Raw genomic sequence first — 302 nt, forward strand, 5'->3', positions numbered from 1 at the left:
CAGGGACATTGCCATAATTAGTGTAATCCTGCAAAGAGGATTCCTGGCGACCACTGACAAGCATTGACCTCTGCTACGCGGTCGCCTCCTCCCCATGGCTAGTGTTGCCACATCAGAGTTCCCCCTTTACGATGTTGAAATGAAAGCAAAGTTTTAACTCGTAAGGAAATGTTGAAAACGGATCCCACAAGAGGGAAAGAAATGAAGGAAGTGTGGACATGAGCGACAGTGAAAATGGATGCGAGCGGGAGAATTGGAAGAAGAACGAAGAAGGAACCGAAGTAGGAAAACAGAATGTTGCC

Source organism: Penaeus monodon, chromosome 22, assembly GCF_015228065.2.
Source record: "Penaeus monodon isolate SGIC_2016 chromosome 22, NSTDA_Pmon_1, whole genome shotgun sequence".
Classification (NCBI taxonomy): Eukaryota; Metazoa; Arthropoda; class Malacostraca; order Decapoda; family Penaeidae; genus Penaeus; species Penaeus monodon.